The sequence below is a fragment of the Prenolepis imparis genome, unplaced genomic scaffold (assembly GCF_030444845.1).
Source record: "Prenolepis imparis isolate NDT839.2.m4 unplaced genomic scaffold, iyPreImpa1.0 SCAF_2, whole genome shotgun sequence".
Taxonomy (NCBI): Eukaryota; Metazoa; Arthropoda; class Insecta; order Hymenoptera; family Formicidae; genus Prenolepis; species Prenolepis imparis.
Window position 1 is genome coordinate 9319007 of NW_028141160.1, and position 18935 is coordinate 9337941.

General features: G+C 40.4%; 1 protein-coding gene and 1 long non-coding RNA gene across 3 annotated transcripts in view; one reads left to right on the plus strand and one right to left on the minus strand.

Annotated features, from left to right (window-relative positions):
* The window catches only part of LOC145948978 (discoidin domain-containing receptor 2), a 95390-nt gene extending 85266 nt beyond the window's left edge, over positions 1-10124 (minus strand). For both annotated transcript variants that reach the window (XM_083058615.1, XM_083058616.1), the window contains exon 1: positions 9652-10124. The gene's annotated coding sequence lies outside the window, so the exon portion shown is untranslated. The remainder of the gene's footprint in view (positions 1-9651) is intronic.
* LOC145948983 (uncharacterized) overlaps positions 1-18935 on the plus strand; it is a 279704-nt gene that overhangs the window by 235517 nt on the left and 25252 nt on the right. The window lies entirely within an intron of this gene.

Here is an 18935-nt window from a genome sequence, read left to right on the forward strand (position 1 = left end):
GCGATCAAGGCCCGAAAATCGAACGAAATAATAGCAGATCGAGACAAATGTGATACTAATTATTTTTGGAAGAAAGAGAAGAAAACGAAGTATAACGGAGCGAGCAGAGAAAAATTGCCATTTTCTTAAGTAGCGCCATAAAATTCTCAGACGCGGAATCACGAGATTACTACCTTTCGCGATCGAGCGAGCTAGTTAACTGTGTGACCCAACGCCGATCTATAATCGCCGGACGCCGGATTATTTTTTTCTCCATTAATCGTCGCTGGCTCCTTACTCGCGGAGGCTGTAATTGGAACGGATCGTAGTCACAAAGTCGATAACCCGGCGTAATTGAATCCGTAAGCAGTCTGTCGATCAGAGGCGCTCGAGTAAAATGATTTGCCTCGGCGAAAAGTGCGTCAACGCGCACATAGAAAAGATTAAAGGGGTCCTATATACGCTCGCGCACGCTCACAACAATTTCACATAATCATACGCATCGGTGTCCCGTCGCAAATTTTTCGCTATGAAAATGTATAATGATAGACGAAAGAGGATACACTCATCCACGTTGCTTTGCGTTATCTATAATATTACACACGGTGCGCGATAAAAATTCCGAAGTAAATATACTTTGCTATTTCTCGATCGATTTAATTAACTGTCTCGTTTCATTGCGTTTAACTGCGAGTGACAGCAGCGTCGTCAATTAGCAGATCAGTAACGCGGGTTTGCTCTGGAGAACCGCTTTTAGTTAAATGTACATGGTAAAGTGAAGCTAAAACGCGATCTCATTGGGGGTAATTTCCGTATAATCGTGCGTATGTACGTCACCCCGGAAATTTCTCTCTGTGCGGCGCATAATGTGGGACAAACGTAGAAAATAGAATTCGACTGTGAGATGCGATCTCGCGGTGTAATAAAACTGTCTCGCGAAACGACGATTTTTTGTCCTCGGTATTCTTGTGGAAAAAAAGGGTCATCCCTGTCACACCGTCGCTTTCTCGCCCGCTCTTTCGCTGTCTTGCCTCTCGACGGACGCAGAAGAGGACGGATGAAAATGTTCGCCGGGACAGAATAATTCATTGTCCTATTGAAATCGGTGGTGCTTCACGCTTGTTTGGGGAGCGGATTCATCTGATTTGAACCGTTGCGATCTTTGAAAGCGAAGAGCAAAGAGTTGTAATGATCTTTTCTGAAGTTTTTATCTTTAAATCTCTTTTGAATTTTCAAATATTCGAAACAGAATTTATCGTTCTGCCAAAGAAACAGACTTATTATCATTCACACGCGAGAGTAAGAAATTATGGGAAAACAATAAATATATTTAAAAAGATATTATATATAAAAATGAATAAGGATAACAAAATATATGTAAATTTCATCCGTGATTTCATCGATACATGTTAGCAAATTATCGATCCTATGGTCAATTTCGTGATCATGTATGAGAACCATTAAACTCTGCTCGCGAGAGGGGATCAGTTAAATATAACTTTAAAAAAAAAAACCAATATATAGGGGACTGACCATATAGATCTGTGGGAAAAGTTGACAATGGATGATGAGTCTGGCAAAAGGGAATACGAGAATGAAATGGAATACGAAATGAAGAGGGAGGCTTCTTGCGTCCGCGTGATAGCAACATCCAGCAAAAGGAGAAGTTAGTTATCTATTCTACCTACTCCCTATCGCTAACCCGGTCCGTGGAGTTTTTCCTCTCGTTTCATCTAAACCCTCTCTCTCTTTCACTTCTCATCTGCGTGTCCAGCCTCTTGTGGTTCCCCCTTCTTCTCGGACCTTCTCCGGACCCTACGCGACACGCGTTCTATGTCCCTTTGCTCTCGCTTTTTTGTATGCCCGATGATGAGCGGCACGTAGACAGCTGGCGGCGGAGATGTAGAGGGAGGGAGAGAAGTCCTCAAAGGCACAAAGGATGTCCGCACACATTAAAGGGTAATGATGTCTCCGTGGCGATGGTTTAGGCTGCGGTAGCCAATTCCCCGCACGACGTTTGAAAATTCGTCCTGCCACGCGACGACTCCCCCCGACTTTTTCCGCGTGGTATAATGTTTTATACCTCGCGGCGGCGTTTAGAAACACGCCGGACAGACTTGCATGCTAATTTCACGCAGACGATAAGCCGGAGGAGAGACTTTCCCCGTCCTTTCCCCAGTGTCGCAAACGTGGCAAAAGTATACGCTTTATCTATTATTCTGTGGATGAGTTTGAGGGACGAGAGCATACCCGCTTTTCCGTGCTTCTCACGAAAAGGAGAAAGAGGAGGGAGTTTAAGTTTCTTAAGACTTTTAAATTGGATATTCAGTATTCCGTGGCGGCGACCACCGACGAGACGTAATAGCATTAATCCGGTATATACTGTAAACGATTGTCAACTTAATTTAGGTTTAATTAAATCGTCGCCGTTTTTAGCGACGCGTTTCTTTTTGGAATATAAATTTGGATTAAATTAAACACGCTGTCGGATAAGCCGAAACTTACGAGACGCCGATATATGTGCCTTAAAAACTCTTAAAACCCGTCTGTATATAGTGTCCTAAGTGGTAATTAATTTCGTTTACGTTCCAATTAAATTATCGTCTCCGTTTAACAGAATGCGATGTGTGATCATAAAATTCCGCTTCAATTAAATTGCAAACCTTGTGGTATTGCTGATTAAAGAATTTCAATGGGATCGAGAGGAGATACGGCTTACAAAAAGAGAATTAATGAAACGCGAATCGTCGGTACTAATTGGTAATAAAATGACGCGAGATTCATTTCTTAAGATCGTTCAAAGATAATAAATATTCTTTTTACCTTTTTACTTTGGCTTAATATATCGCGTTATTTGAATAAAATATAAAATTTAAATAAAGAGAATATTTTTGATTAAAGCCAATACTTGGCAATTAATTTTATGAAATTACTCCGTATTATTAAACAATATTTAAATGCTACACTTTCAGAAATTAATTAAAAAATTATTTGAAATATAATTAAATTTGAAAAAAGCAATTTAATATATATTTAATTATTGAATGTATATTAAATAGGAAGGTGTAAAAATAATGAATGTAGTAATTATGTAAAATACAACCAATTTCATGTGACATAAGAGAATATTTTCATATAGATTTAGCATCTAACAATGATATCTCAATAATAAAGCGTTTAAATCACAATGCATTCCGAAAGTATGCCACATGCATCGAGTGTTTTTGCGATAAAAAGGTTCTTAAGAACGGCGCATAGACGTTAAGAAATTTCACAGTGCTATGCGAGCACGCACGCAAAGACATAATCGTAAACGGAATTGATTGTAGCTTATGAGCAACGTTTAGAAACTCGTGTCGTGGCGATTGGGTCTATAAAGTCGTCATGACGGAAATTATTCGCCACGGCGTAATGGATCCCGTAAAATGCTCCCTTTTACGATAATTTATCGGCCGAACTCGTTAGTGCAGCATTCAGAGTGAGATGCGAAGGAGAGAACCTTGTTTGTCCACGCACACATTCCGGTTCGATCGTGTCACCGATTTTTCGGCGAGAAAAAAAAATGTTTTTTATCCTTCCGCTTACGACATCCGGTTGTTGATAATTTGCAATTTGCATAAAGTAATGGCTAAGACGGTCACGCGAATTGACACGTTCGAGAGACTTTAATAAGTGGCGTAACAGCGTTCAAAATACCATACATTTCTCGTTTTATTCGCGCCTTGTATAAAATTTCTCCTCGTACAATGATTAGCATATCCCCCCAGGAACAATAGATATAAATATTCGCGTATAATATTGGTTGTATTGAGAATGATTTGAAACTTGATATGCTATCAATATAAACTCGAGGAGAAATTTAAAGAACAAAAAATGCACTTTCTGCATTTAAAGTGCTTTCTAAAATACAGAGTGTTTGTTGCCGCGTTCCTACAATGATACATAGACAATAACTCACAATTTGGATAATAATAGGTTGTTAAATGTCAAGATTTTCTTACATAAATTGACATATTCGAGAAATAAAGGAGTTTGTGATCGTAAAGTAAGTATAATAAAAAGTTGTTTTTATATTTTTTTGAATTTTCAGAAAGAAAGGAAGAAATAATGCTACATTTTTCTTATTTTATTTTAGAATGTAAAAATATAAATTGTAAACGTTACTAAAACGAAAAGTTTAAAAAAATAGAATATCTCTACGTAAAGTTTCGCATTACATTCAAATTCCTACAAATACTTCGAATATATATTGCCAACAAGACTAAAAGTTTTTATAATTTAAAAAATAATTATAATTTCGCAATTACGATTAGATGTAACATTTGCTGCCGTTTATAGTTTCTAATTTAGCGTTACTAATTAATTTATCATTTAGAATTTTCTTGTTAAGAAAAATTTCATCTTAGTCGTCTGCGAAATATACAGTTTTATATTTTTCAGACAACTAATTTGAAATACCTATATATTCAACTTATTACACTCGTTGTATTATATTATTCTGTGTTCACAATTTTCACTATAAAAACAAAGACCAAAACTCGTTCGTGTTCGTGATATGTGAATTAATTTTTTAAATGAAAATTGTAATGTGCAATTACAAGCTTCGATAAATTTTAATTATATTCATAAATATTGTAAAGGATAATAATAAAATAAAATTCGAAATCATATATATTTCATTGATGATCTCAAGATATTTCAGCCTTGAAACGGAATCTCCAAAGTATAACAGATTAGCCTGCCTTTCGGCTCTGAACGTTCTTTATGGCACTGTTACAAGGGATGAGAGGGAGATATACAATCGAAGTATATAGTCGTATACCACGAAGTTTCTCGGAGTGCATCTACTGTTTCAGCGGATGAATCTTCGTCGTCCGTTTTCCGCAGGACATCCATAGAGAAGGATTTCAATTTCTCTGCCGACTTTTCATGGCTAGACCAGAAAGAAAATCATGGCAATGGGAGACGCGCGCCATCGTGGATAAACGATCGAGATAATGGACTTTATGATCCTTGCGGATTTCGCGGCCGTTGCATAAATTCCACCGTCCGTATAATGTAAAGCTAATATGTCGGTTCTTTGGACCACATCTCGCAGTGGCTGGTACGGTTGGTAGCAGCGAATAAAAGGGAGCACGCAGGTAAGGTCGGCGGTTGGAGACACGTAGGAGAGCGACAGGAATAAAGGGATATAAAGAGTGAAAGGAGGACGGAGGTAGAGCAGAGGGCAAGCAGGAGGAAAGACTACCGGAGAACGCCTGGGAATAGTAAATTTCCGTTGCGCCGTGGCATCGTTATTAGCATACAAGTATTTAGAATGAATTATGGGCCAGGTCGCTTATTCCCGAGGGTGGATATATTCGGTACAGACACTCCGGGCGTTCTTCCTACGTCAGGTGTATCCCTCAGGAGCTAACATTATGTCGTCTTGCATATTTTATCCTTTCACTCTCTTGGTCTCCCTGACACGTTCCGTCGCAAAAGGGAGCAGAGAGAGAAAGAGACAGAGAGAAAAGGATAGCAGAAGAGGATAGAGAAGAAGGAACGAGCGAGCAAACACGCGTGGGCATTTAGAACCACGACGTTATATGTGCGAAAGGTGCAACGTAAGTGACTGGAGGTCGAGATGCACAACCTCTTCCTTCTTCTCGTCCTTCATCTGCCACGTTCTACCTGCGTTCTAAACCGTTTGCAATTTATAATCAGTTTACTTAAGCTGATAGAAAGCTAATTCCGCGGATCTCGTAAACGACGTAACAACGTCCACGTGATGATCATTATAACTTGATCTAACAAATGGTCTAGGTCGCGAAATCACCGTTAATCATTGCACTTGCGTTCTGATTAAACCATTTTTAAATGCTCGTCCTCTCCTCTCCCTCCTTGTCTGACGTTCTTTATTAAGCATGAGCATATTCTGGGGCTCGATGTCACGGATCGAGAGGTCGATTCTAATAAGCAGCAATCATTCAATTCAACTAAAAAACGCCGATAGATATTTTGATTTAATAAATACGTTTTATAATTATGAAATGTGAATAATCAAATGTTTGTCAAACCATAAAAGTGTCAATTTTTTGTAATCAGTCTATGAATAATATTCCCAGCTTCTTTTTTTTTTGCACATGTACTTACGTTATTTATGAACCAAAATAGAAAATATAATAAATTGTAAAGGCAACAGTTTTTACTCGTTTTTTTTCCACGTTTTTTTTCCATTGTTCTTTCTGCTTATTTTTATTTATTTCTTAACAATAAGATGTCTTTTTTGTTACGACGCATTTTTTTAATTTTACTTTTATTCTTCCTTTTCTTATTTTTCTCGTGAAAATAAAATACACGATATACGATCGCATGCGGCAATTAGAAAGCCATTATCTCACGGCCGTGCACATTCGGTCATTGTGCAACAACTACGCGTAAGGGGGTGGAGGAAGAGTGGTGGATTCCCATGGAGTTTCTACACCTTCTGTCCGGGGGTAGATAGATGTCCGGCAATCAGGTGCAGGGACCCCCAACCGTCTTTGAATCCGTCGGCCGGCAGCTGCTTGATACGTTCTCGTTGACGCGGAGCCATCATCGGGCCTACGGCCCTCCTGCTGTTTCGTTTTCGTGTTTGGACACCGACGGGGAAACGAGCTTGAGAGAAGCCACGTCCGAAACACCGGGGATCCTCTTTAAAACGGAGGGGCCAGGATTTTTTTCGAAATTGACCGTGAACGATGTACGGCATGCTCCGGAAAACGAACAGCGGATATAGAAAATGAACGCAAAATCGAGAGACTTTTATTTCATTTCAAACACTTTTCACCTTTTAAGTTCCTATTATATATAATAAAGATATTGCAAAAAAAAATATTTTATTCGTTCGACTCTGCTCTGTAGCCACTAAAATATAATTCTCTCTTTAAAAGATATTTTTTATTTTCTTGTATCTTTATATTTTTGCATTCATATACTGGAGTGGGGGGTGCATAATAATTTATATTAAATTTTCCGCGGATTTCGCGACGTGTGATTGGCGTATATCATAAAATTTACACACCATTATTACTCGTAACATAATGAACGGCGCGAATGCATGACAGTGTAGGAAGTTTCAATTAAATAGATAGCCATGGTGACGATGGAGATTTACGATGATGACGGTGTCATCGCGATTCTGCACGACACTCGTAGGCAGCAGCAGGCGATTCTGAAAATGATAGCGCTGGAAATTCATAGTGGCGGCTACATATGCGCGGTTCACCCAGCCGCGTTAAATTCGGCCCGTAATGATTCGACGATCGTGCACGTTCATTTCCGAGGAGTTAATATTCAAAATGAACATTAACAGAGGACGTACGCTACCGTTAATCTCCAATGGCATGTGGGACCGTTCATAGTTGCGCCGGAGGTCGCTTTACTGCATTCGCGTTAATTATGCAAATGAATAATTAGCATTTCGATTATTTCGGCAACGTCACTGTCTATGTCGCGGAAAATTTATCACGCCGATATTAATTTATCGTTTCTACATTCGCATACTCGAGCCAGCGAAATTTATCATCTCTACAGTTTTGATAATGTGAGACGAACAATATAAAGTATCGATCGTCAAACTGTCATTCGTGCGAGATTAATAACAACTAGACAATAATTTATTATCATCATCTATCGACATCATCTTCGATCGGTTCATCAATCCCGTTGCGAAATCATCGAGGGAACCACTCGAAAAATTCACAAGACTCTCAATCTCGTAATGAAGATATTATGAGTCGAGGTTAAAGGTCGCCAGACTGTCAAGCATGCGCTGTCGTAGGCCGTCGACTAATCACGGACGACGAAGGAATGAAGAGAAGGAAATTGAAAGATTTTTGGGTTTCGCAATCGAAGAACTTCGTGATCCCCGACGGAACAAAAAAAAAACATGAATCTACGAATATTAATCGTTCAAATTTACTGTCGAAAGGTAGGTTCTAGCACGAATCGAAGAGTGATCAATGCGAACCGATTCGAACTGACTGCAGAAATAAACTGTTAGTCTCTATGAATATATTCATATTCCCTTATCAATATTCAGAACCTACTTTCCTCTGACTACGCTTAAATTCCCACTAAAATCGAGCGACGCCGAACACGCAGGGATTATTCGACGGAATAAGGCACGATCTTCGATTTCTCATAACGACAGTTTATGTCTTCCCGATTCGTGTTCCCATTCCCCGAAAGCGTCGAGATATATGGATGTAATGATGATTTTCTCTCTTTCTCTCTATGTTTGCTCTTCGTAACACGCGCACTTGACGTTATGTATTTTCGCGAAGAAAATAGCCCACTGGGAATTCGTCCAAATGCATTAACGATCCCGGTAATTGGCAGTAAACACACGTACAATTAATTTACTCGAACTTGGCACTGGTTCGGTCGGAATCGAAATCGGATAGGAATGGAGGATCGGAGGCTTCCTTGGACCATTTCCAATTCCGTTCGACTTCCTTCGCTCTCTTTCATCCGTCATTGCCTGTTGCGTTATTTTGCTACCTCGAAAGTACGTGGATCCGGAAATACGTGAGTCGTATTTTAAGGGCTGCTGAAGATTAAAGAACTCTTGGCGAACCAGTCCACGTCTCGATCCAGAGGATTTAAGCCGACTCCAACAAATAGATTGCCGCGCTAATGGATGGGAGTTCCGATTTGATATTACCTTTCCCTACCCCGGTGCTCCAAGCAGGAAATTAGCAAGTCTTAGGAGATCTCCTGTTAATCGTCGGGGTGATTTCTGTGGCATCGCTTTCGGACAATTTGCCGCGACGAAATTTCATTTGTCCTCTTCCTCCCGCATGCCAACAGTCGTCGACGAACCCTTCGAGGGTCTCTTCTCGCTAATCCACCTTATTCACTCTTTATCTCCTTCCATTCGACTTTTCCTAACACTCGCTCTTCGTCGGAAATGGAGCTTACAGAATTAATCGGTGTTATCCCGAGTCTGAAATCCACGGAACGCTTCATGCTTTCATCATGATCATTTTCAGAATGAGGGACGAAGCGACAATGAATGACACATCGAATGAAAAGGAAAATCAGATTTCGGCCGACGCGTCTTGAAGTCGGATTAGAAAAGAATGAACTCGTAAAATTCCAGTCCCTACGAGACATCTTAAAAGATCGATGTAGAAAAATCTTTTCGAATATTTTTTTAAGACCTTTATTTCAAGACAAAGCGGAGGGAAGAAATATTTCTTCTTTATAAAGAAATTGCTAGAGATATTGTTAAAAAAAATCTTGATCGTTCATTTTTGTAATTAATAATTGTGACGATTGTTACAAATAATTTTAATAGAGTTTATTAGTAGTTTTAAAATAAAGTTTGTGAAACTGTTTAATGAATGCACAATTAATGTACAAGTTTCACAATAGTACGACGGAAACTCGCTGTTTTCCCGCATCAATGATTTATACTCAGCAATTTATCAGTAATTACAGAGATATCGAGAATTACACGCTGCTTTGCATCGTATCGATGGCGCCCGCGCGGTTCTCTCTTCGACAATTTTCGCGTCGCAGCTGCGTTCGCGTGCCCCGTTCTCCAATTTTTACATTCGTCACTCGACGAGCGCGCGCGTAATTAAAGAGGCATCATGGTATCGAGGGATGCGTTACGAGGAGAAAAAAAAATCATGTGCTCACCTTATCACTGTATATATCGTGTATCCGCCCGGATGCTCTATTATCAGCGACGATACGCGCACACACCAAAGAGCACCAAAGAAATCATCGATCACAATTATGGTCTCTGATAGATCCCCCCTCTCTTCCTGTGTGTTCCTTCTCACTTGATATAAATTTATAAAAAAATTTCACTCGTACACTTTGAGAGCTATATTTACAAGCCTCTAAGCTTACACAAAATCTACTATGTGCTACATGAGTATTCACGAAAAAATATCCATTTAGAAAAATGCAAAACGACCGGTGGCGCGTATAAATCACTGGCTATCGGTGGTCCACGTATTTTCTCACACCGGGTCCCCACGAGGTCCCCATTTAGGAAACGTGCGACGCGTCCGTCCCTTCATACGAGGCGCACGACCAGCCCAAGAGGAACGACGTACCAACTAACACCGTACCGTCACGGCGCCACGGCACTAACTGACAGGCTGACGAGAAACTCCAGTTGGTCGTCGGCGGGTTTGCCGTGGAGAGGGGAAGTAAACCCGCGCGGCTCTAGAAAGAGCGAGAGAGAGAGAAAGGGAAGGAGACCCTCGCTCTCTCATACGGTCTGGTGTCTTCGTTCAATCGCATGTATTCTCTTCTTCCCGCTTATGGTTTCGCCCTACGTCACCATCTAGTGGTGGACCAACGTACCCTGGCGGGCGCGCGCCGTTTCACCACCCCTGTGGTGGACAGAATAAGGGAGGGAACGAAACGAGCACGTGAGACTGGTAAAGAGCGAGGGGGCGACGAACAGAGCGTATGAAAGGTAGGAAGGGAGGGAGGTCAGCCAAGGCCGGTATATGGGGGCGAGGTTGCAAAATATGTTGTAGAAATGGGGTGGCGAATGAATGCGGTCGCCCCGTAGACTAGCGATTTTATTGATCTTTTTTCCACCCTTCGGATACGCGCGCGGCTCGCTTAATTAAGCGACCGAACTATAAGGTCGTATACACCTCTGGCAAAGTATTTCGACGGGGTGGGGGGGGGGGGGTGCTGGGTTATTGAAATAACTTTTCAAAACAATTTTTAATGTATTTTTAGAGTTATATTTATATATATACATATATATGTGTATGTATATAGTTTGCTGTTTCGATCGATCAAGCTTTTGATGGTACACAGCTCGGAATTGATAAAAATGTAGTTCGATACAGATACAGTTTCTATGCATCTCCGTTCTGAGAGCTAGCGCGATAAATTTTTCACGAATCAAGTAAATGCGAGCGATTAATTTTATTTAGTCCATCCATTGTTACAATAACGCGGAAAATATTGATCGCAAATGTAAACATTAATCACCGCACTATTAAATCGATATAAATTGACGTAAATGATTAGGGAGAGGGTGTGAGTTAATGAAAACGAATAACGATATATCGTTATTCGTTTTTTGACTGACGGAACGTTATCGGTCGATCGTAAATTTTCAGAGACGTCATCATTCGTAATAATTTATTAGCGCTCCGGACGTGAAAACCCATAAAGATCTCGCGAAATTGTGAGATATTGTGTCTTATCACTTTTCGGTTCCGACTCGTTCGATCCCGAGGGCAAGCCGGTGGGATTCGAATTAGTGTTTATGGCACCCATGGGCGTGCAACAAAATCCCTTTTTCACGGAACGATTGCAACAGTCTGACAAGCATTAGATGCCGGTGTCATCATTTTTTCTAATAACAGTTCGATAAATATCTATTTATTTTTGCGGGACAAGTTAACAGTTTACACAAACATATATACAATACTGTGATATATATAAGTACTGCATAAAGGATTTTATTTATCTAAAGTTATGTTATGTGTATGCTCTCTGTATATTATATTATACTATACATGTAATAAATTTTTTTTATGCTTATCATCGCGCGACGATTAATTAACCGCCGAATAGGACTTTAATTATATGCAGTTGATCTCCTCGCTCGGGAAATTTAAATGCATCAGCATGCATTTCGGCTTGTCCGATATTTTCTAGCCTAATCGGGAAATCGGTCACGCCGTAAATCTTTAAATAAACACGATTAATCGCTCTCGACAAGTTTGGTTCCCAAACTTCACACAGCGGCGTAGCGGGCTTAAAATGGATTTACTCGATCCGAATGCATTAACGACGGGAGAGAAGTAGTTGCTATGCTCTCAAAGAGTCCGTCGGGTCCCAACCCGAGCGAGTGCTAATTAACGATTCGATCACGAAGCTTCCGGCGCCGGTAGACAACGTCGTCACCTCCACCGGATTCTCTTTGATCCTCTTCTCTCTATCTCCGTTTCATTCTCTTATTCGCGTCTCTCTTTTCCGCCAATCTTTCCTACACGTCGTCTGTAGATATCACATATAGACGGCGCATACAGATGCCTTTGGATGTACCAAAGCAGATTTGTTCGCAGCGACGTGTCAGAAAGCACATTAATTACAAAAAGCACCCCCTTTTGTTCTCTGAAAGTTTAAGATTTATGCATCGAAACTCGTGATCCTGCGTCGCTCCATAATGCAGAATTTAACATTTTGTCCGCACTTATATGTACAATTTGTCTTGGAAAGATTTTTTTCCCCGAAAGTTAACAAATGCGATGGAAGAGTCGATAAGTGAATAAAAAAATGAAGAAGGAAAAGATTATGAGCGATTTGATCATCTCGTGACGTGTTCGTCTTTATCCCCCGTAAGGTCGCGTCTCGAATCTCATCGTCTGTCTACTTGCCCTTCCAAGGACCAATCTCCGAGCCCGCGTACGCAAAAGGGGGAGGACATGCGCCCGCAGACAAGAGATCTAATATACCCGTCGGTTACATTAGCCGGATTTAATTTAAGCTCCGACCCCACGACGTAAGCATGCCGCTTATGCTCTCTACCTACCGCGAGTGAGAACACACGTTGGGTACGAAGGGGAAGAAGGAGGCCCTCCTAGATGGCAGAGATCGTCGGGAGGTGAAAGAGAGACGGATGGAAGATAGAGGTATGCGATGGTAGCGCGAGAGACGCCGCCGCTTTATTGTAATTGCGCTGTCGCGCGAGCAAAACGTCTCTCCTCTCTCCACTTGGCTAACTGAGTACTCGCTAATGTCCGACCATTTCAGAAGAGGGACAGCTTCATTAACGGCAAAAAAAATCACCCCTCTTCCTCGTACGTTTTTTTGCCCGTTCCCGAATAACCTGGCCAAAGCCAGGTATTCGGAATAATTTTTCTACTTCATTTCGATCAAAGTTCGGAAACTTAACAGCGTCTCAGAGCGCAGGAAGCTGTAAGATACATTATCGAAAAAAACGACCATGAAAACAGAATCGCGATACGATGGCCTGCTCGAGAGGAAGATAGCGACGTGGCTGACGCGTCTCGCTGTATCTACTGTCGGACGAATGTCGAGATATTTCCTCTCTCGCAGGTTGCTGTTTGCCCGCCATTCCGGTCCCCTTTCTCTTTTTCTTACGTCGACAAATACGATACTCTGAGACGCGGGCTAGGCTCATATTTATTTATGAAAGAGGAAGTGGCGCACGGTTTGTCTGTCTGGGGTGGAAATATATACATTCCGCGTAGCGCGCGTAAGCGCGTATAGAAGGCGTAAGAAGAGGCATGCACACACGAAGAGCGCTCGCGAAAAGTTGCGCGCTGTTCCCGTAGGTACCTACCCGGGAAAACTTTCGACGCGCTCAAGCGAAATCGCACGTTTCATTGTTACTTTTGTACGTTTTTGAGCGACGATATGGTAGACGCTCAGCCGCCGTCGCCCGCCGAATGTATGGCGCAAATAAAACTGCCACGTCGGGCCAAGTTACCGTAACCGTTTTTAGTACTTTATGACATCCGTAAATCTCCGCCGGCGCAGGAAGAGGCTCGAATCATTCCGAGGATACCCGGCTATCTCCACCGAAAATTGACGAGGTCACTGTGTCAAAGAAACGAAGTTTCACCCTGTCGCCCACCCCCATGAATAATCGCGCCGGACATCGGGATCACGTGTGAACTTCCTTAGATACGTCACGTGCGCGTGAAGAAAAATTTATCGCGAAACTTTCCACCATCATTATCGCATACGCGACGTTTTCTGATCGTGTAACATTTGAATTGAATTTTATGCGATTTCTTTGTTTACCGTTCAAGTAGAAACTTTCCTGTCTCACGGATTAAATTTTTTAAATATTCTTGAAAATTATTTCTGTGTCTGTGTCTGCAGATTATATTAATCACAAAAAGAATTTTCTAACAGAATATTTTTGATGTTTATAACACAATACTTTGTAATATTTTGTATCAAGAGAATAATATTTCAAAATTGATTTGATTTAGTTGAAAATGTATCTGAATTATATTTGCGTGAAAAATTGTTATAAGTACTATATTAAATGAAAATTGATAGAAATAGAGATATTATTTTCGACGTCGAATTCGTAAATCATATTTCAAAGTAAATCGGAAGATAATTATGACTACACACATTTATTATATAGTCTTAATTTTTAATTCAATCTTCAGTCGAATAAAGCTATAAAGTTGAATAGAAAAAAAGTTGAATAGAAAAAAACCCGCATTCCTCGGTTAGTGGTTGGAGAGTTAACACGTACAATATATTTCGAAAATTTACGACACTTATAAACTTTTGCTGCCGCAAAAATAAATTCGGTTTCCTGCGAAAATATCATTTATCTTCAGTAGAAAAAGACCTGCAAAAGGTTCCCGTTAAAAATTGCGTAAGTTAGTCTATCGATTATAAGAAGTTTTTGTATTCTTTAACAATCGTTTAGGTAACATTTTTCCGAAATTCTTTCTCCAATTCACAACGAGTTCATTTCTGTTGACACCCAGGTTTTAAAAGGAAAAAGAAAGTAAAATTCGGTCAGTAGGGCGAACTGTCTACTTTCGTTCCCTCCTAAAACGTGTTGGACTACAATAGTATACCTTCTGAATTCTATTTGTTTTATCGATGCCGTAAATTTCTTCTGCTACTATGTGAAAGGAAAAAAAGGGATCCTCACCACCAACTGATTTCAGGATATTTAAGAGAATCCCATCTTTTACGATAGAGTTCTTTTAAACGAAAATGTGCGTGATCATGCATGAGATACGAAGTCAATAAGAATATCGAACTGTCTCATTCTTTTGTCACAAATACAAAATAATCTTTCCGTTTTAGCTCTAGACAGTTCAATTGTGCCACTAATTTCTATGAAATGACATTTATATATTCTACTATGAAATATTTAGTATTTTTCTTTTCTCTTTTTCTCCTTCTCTCTCTCTTTCTCTAATTATTTAAATATTTTAAACATTTAATAATTTTGATCGTTTTTATCAAAATAATCCCTACTGCAGGGATTATTTTTGTATATTGATCGGAAGAAAATATGCACTTTCTAATAAATTATATTTTTAGAACTCTTGCTAGAACAAATAATCAGCTAGAATTTTTTTCATTTAAAGGAAGGACATTAATTCACTTCACAAGACATTTTATATTATACATATATTTTCGACACTTCATCGCAGCGTAACTGAAACGTGGAGAGGTAAGAACAAATAATATATATTACAACCATATATTATATCAAGATAAAGCGCGAATATTTCATCAAGAATTTCATCAGGATATAACACGCGTACGAATTGCAATTCATCAATTTTACCGGATGCGAGATAAATTTTTTTATCGATCAAAGCTGTGCGTATAGGCGGTTGTGTAACGCAATGTGGTACTCGACGGAAAACTATTACTGCGAGCTTTGTGATGTTTTCCCCAGCAACACTGACTGAGCATCTGTTCTCGCCCGGAATCTCGGAGTACATACGCGTTATATGTGTATAGCAGAGATGGTATACGAACAGAGATTTTATTGGAAAACGGAAATCCGCTCTTGCGTAAGTGCCGTTGGTCCAGGCTCGAAATAAATTGCGCGCCTTACAGACTCTCGATCGCGAGACTCTTCTCGAAAGAATTTTTTTTATGAAGTTTTGCATTCACCGGCAATAAACGGATCGTATGCATGTGACAAAGGGCGCGTTTACCGTTAAATCGCGTTACTCGTTAAGCGATCGTCTCCCGCGGAGCTCCTCGCTTTATTTCCTATGCAAACGAGCCTCGCGGCGTCGGACGGGTATAATCGAACCTTGAAATATGGTTAATCTACGAGGCGCGAAAAGCTGCGGCAATCGAGGACATCAGCTTATTAATATAAAATATTTTTATATTATAAATATAAAATGTAGAGTAACGAAACTCGATATAGTTTGATAATAGATATTTATATAGGGATAAACGAGTTAAAACAATGTGCAAATGCACGAGATGATGTATAAATGCAACATTGATCCCAGTGATGCCAGCTACCAAAAAATTTATGTCGCATGTATATGTACGAATCGCGGCTATATATATATATATATATATATATATATAATACATGTTTTGATTCGACGTAGGATTCGTGCGCAAATAGTTTAGACGCGATATGCAAATCACTTGTAAAGTAGGTGCTTTAAATACAAACTCAAAATATAACTACATTCCAAGCGCGTTTACTCGTGATATTACTTGACTGTAAGTATTGGGTCACGCTAGTTGTAAGTTTCTCATTTTCCACACAATGGAATGTGAATGTAGAATGGAATGTGGTCTGTTGAAATTTTCGTAGCGTTTGGCAAGCTAACGATCGTACTTCTTAAGTTAGACAAATCCGCCATAAAAGAAATCTGATAGGCATGACATGTTCACAACTGCGATATTTCTTTGCGCGCAATGCAATAAATTCTCGAAGATGTATCCCTTATAGATCTTTCAGAAATATGTTCTTCATAAAATTTTTTAAATACATGAATAGATTCGACTTTCATCAACTTATAAATTTTAATTTAATTTATAAATTTAAATTCGCTTTTTTCTAGAAATAAAAAAACGTAACATTTTTCGAACAACGTAAATGTAGCAGAATACAACTATACGTGGGCAGTCGGTCTAAATTATATTGCTTTTAACCAGATGAATTTCTACGCCAATACGCTTCGTCCCGCCATCCTATTCAACCCTCGGGGCGCTCTTCGTCATATTGACTTCGTAACCCGTATTCAGCCGACCATAATTTTCGTGAACCCTGAACTAAAATCTCGACAGCCTATCATCGTGCCGTTTTTCTCGAGGATCGCAACCAGTCGGCGGTAACTGATCCGAGATTGAACCGATCCGGGGATTCCTCTTCGCACGATATTTCGATCGCGTAACGAAAACGGCGCCGGCCAACGATAAACACAGCCTGCGGGATAGATTCACGGCCGCGTGTGTGCGAAGGCTTGCAGACACGCATCGACGCACCCCGTCAGAAACAGCGGTCCACTTGGAACTTTGTGACGTCCCTCTCGTTCGTTACTACCCCGAACGAGACGAATCGGACTCCAGACAATGCGTTGCACTTCTCTTTCGACACGAGCGAGCAGGCCGACACCCAGGCCGAAGTCCTACCGCGCCGCACGTGCGTGCCAATCCATTATCCGAATTGGCTTATTGAAATTTCTCGGCACTGACGGGGAACGGATGGATATTCATTCGTTCGTTCGGTCCGGCGCGCTCGCTCAAGACGAGAGAATTCGCTCGTTCGATCCCCGTTCAGTCCCCACGACGTATATACTACCTATACACGGACATATGCTTGCCGACAACGCGGTCGTACAGAGAAGCAACCGTTCGACGGGGGAGAGTAGAGAGCTCGCCATTTAATTTCGTGACTTACGCGCCGGCCCGCTTAATTGTTTCAGCTGTCGAAGGGTGCTTAGACGTTCGATGCGTCTTTGTCCGCCCGCGGGCGTGGAAATGCTTCAGGAGAGAGATTTCTACGACTTCCCTAGTCGGTCTAGTTATATTAAATCCAATGATATGTGATGATACACACACATATATTCTACCTTCTCAATACTGTCATATGTTATAATATTAATGCACTCTCTGAGCTTATTAATTATGGATGTAAAAATATCGATATCTAAGTCTGTCAAAAATATTATGAATTTATTTTAATAAATCGGCAATATTAGAAAACCTGAGTTATTAATATTAACCGTATTATAAGTAATAAATCTAAGAATATTTGGACGAAATTAAACAGAATAGAAAATTTATATTAAACTCTTGGCAACATTTTTAGCAAACTCTTCTTGTTAAAAATCTAACAACTTGATACTAAAACAGTCGTAGCTGAAAAATCATATCTCACTTTTAGCTACTTTTTTATGTCATTTTCTTTCTTGTGTTTTAATTATTTAATTGTTGACATGTGTACCGAAATGTTCTTCAAATTTAAAAGTCTAAATAACCGAGTTAGCAGAAATTGGCGAACTGTCAAACGTTTGACTTGTTATTCGCATCGGTAGCAGCTTGCTGTTTAATTTCGTCGCTGACGTCAGCTATATTGACGCGGTTAGAATCATTCACGGTTGTCGAAAGGCCTGCTGCCGTTGCTGCTTCTGTGGACTCACGAAACCCGCATAAATATACCGTTGTTTGTTTGCCCATCGTTAAGGAGGAAATCCAGGGCTTGTCGAAACCTCTAGACTCATCCTGCTTAAACGAGCTTTACGTTCAAAGCATAATTTTGCCAGACTAGATATATCAGGGATCCTTTAAGTGGCGCTAAGCTTACGATGCAACAACGTCATACATTGGAAACTTTATAAAGGATATAGCACTTAACATAGGTGCCGGCGCATAGACGCTACATTAGTTAGCACAATCTATAGAAGCCATTAGATGGTGTATTTTAAAGTTTCACAGACTATCGAATAAATTCTCGGTTACTTTTGTCAATTATGGGGCTTTCTCGATTTTATTACCATCTCTATTTATCGACTCTTTCTCTATCTATCTATCTTGCTCTTTCTCGTACAGTGAATCCACAAAGGCGACCGCAAAATAGGTCCATTAAACGACCCTTTCTCGAAACAAATTCCCTCGGAATGTAATATTATCTCTAAATCCGGCTCCGCGAAGCGCAACGCGGTTCAATCCATCGTACGCGAGAGAGAGAAAGATTCGAAAGAGGGGGACCACGCCAGACACGTGTTGTTTTGTAGAGAAGAATCTGTGGCACCCCGTGTATCAAGCGCTCGTAAATAATACCGCTCTGTATATTTGAATGCTCCTGACGGATCCCACATGCCACTTGGGAGAGAGCTCGGACGGCTCTTACGCACACGCGCGCGCGAATTTTGCATTTGCGAGCACGCGTGTAAATAATACATGCGCACATGCGTACATGGACAATCGATGTTTGCAAGAAAGGC